The sequence below is a fragment of the Pinus tabuliformis genome, chromosome 3_2, assembly GCF_031772625.1.
Source record: "Pinus tabuliformis cultivar Carrire ecotype Pingquan chromosome 3_2, CPIR1, whole genome shotgun sequence".
Classification (NCBI taxonomy): Eukaryota; Viridiplantae; Streptophyta; class Pinopsida; order Pinales; family Pinaceae; genus Pinus; species Pinus tabuliformis.
Genome location: NC_142302.1, coordinates 262,487,903 through 262,489,887, shown reverse-complemented (window position 1 = coordinate 262,489,887; position 1,985 = coordinate 262,487,903).

Sequence of the window (1,985 nt, the reverse complement as noted above, 5' to 3'; positions counted from 1 at the left end):
AATGATTCAGATGAGTAGTTTCCAAGAATGTTATTATTGAATGCTATGGGCTGGTTTTCCTGCTCAAATTCTGTTACAGTATGAGTCATATGCTTCTCCCGATCGATCTTAATCTGATTTGGCTTTCCCTTATAGGGGAGCCACATATGAGACCAATCGGTAGAAATGTAACCATGGAGTTTCTCAGAACAATCCCTGCTTAGAATTAAACCATAAAACTCAGGGATGTCAGCAATCAAAATATCAATTCTCTGAACTACTCTTAGATCAGCTGATAACCTAATGGTAACTGAATTGATTTCCCCCAAAACTTGAACCTTAGTTATATCCAACTGAACAATATGCACTGCAGACTTTTTAGGCTTAATATTTAATTTTGAGAAAAATGAAGCTAGCATTATATATGATGAAGCCCTTGAATCTATCAAGCAATTATGCAAGCTTCTATTCTAGATTTCATAGGTCAAGAGAAAAGGAGGGGTATGAGAATTAGATCTGTCTCCAATCAACACAACATGAGTAGCTTCTACTCTACCAGATGGTTGCTTACCTGTTCCATTAGCTGCCTTGGATAGTACAGCATTTGGAAGAGGAGAATAAGGTACTGCATTTAATTCTTTGAGTAGCAATTTATGTTGATGTTTGAGCTTGCTAAGCTCAATTATAGAGATATTTTCTCTAGTCTTCTTCATGTCTTCAATGATATTGTAATCCATAGAGTCAGCAACTACTAATGTTTTGGATGATGAAGGTGGATTGAAAGATGATGGTTGATTTTGAGTAGGCACTACTATAGATTTCCTTGTGGGAACCTTATCTCTAGTAGCAAGACTCATATTTTTCTTCTTTTGAGATGGTTGAACAGGTTTTGCCGATCCTTTACTCCTGGTATTTACTGGAAAAGCTTCCTGTTCACTTTCAGTATCTGAATTGGGCAAAATGAAGTCCCACATACCATGACATTCTACAACCTCTTCTTCCTCAGTTTCCTCCGATGATAAGATTGTATCTTCATCTTCATCGTTAGCTGGATCTGATTCTGCATTAGATATATAACATTAAGCAGTTTTGATTCAGGTCTTTTGAAGTTTCTAAATGGCTTCTTAGCGGAGGTCTCAGCTACTTGTTTTTTAATTTCTACCATCTTAATTGACATAGTCTTTAAAACCTTTTGAAGACATTCCATATCATAAGGATCTTTAGCCATTTTCTTCTTTGAATCATCTTTAAAAGTAACCATTTTGGACTTTCACTCTTCTAGGGTAGTTTTCTTTTCTAAGGCAATGATACGTTTTTCGATAGTGATTGCTTTCTTCATATTCTCTGCTAAAGTGGGCTTTGCAGCTCTGTCAACGAATATTGCTATGTTTGAAGGTAAGGCTGATATGGACCATTCACTTCTAACCTTTCACTAGGTTTAGATGCAGTAGGAATCTTATTTAAGAGCTTATTAAATTGCAAGTTGAAATCTTTGATAGGTTCTCTTGATTCAGCGTTAAGATTTAAGAGATCATTAATTAATGTCATTGTAGACCTATCATCACCGAATTTAGTCAAGAATTGCTCTTGAAAAATGTTCCAACTAGTAATGGATCCTAATGGTAATGAAAAATACCAAGACCCAGTTGCTCCTTGGAAGGTATATGGGAAAAGCCTAACAACTGCATCTTCTTCAATTACTCCTTTTAAATTTACTAACAACATAAAGTTGTTTATGTGTTCTTCTGCCAGTATGCCTGTATCTAGGTTAATCTTTGGCAGCCTTTTTTCAGGGTGAGCCGGCAATTGACTCAAGGGTGTCGGCATTGTGACTGCCTCTGGATTGTTCCATGGTCTTTGAGCCATTGTTGAGCTACTAACAGAGGAAAGCATAGATGAAGTTCCTAGTGGTTGGAAAGAAGATGTTGAAGTTCCAGTACCCTGTTGAACAACAATATGGAGTGGAGGAGTGTATGGTTGACTTTGCAATGGATTAGATGAAATTG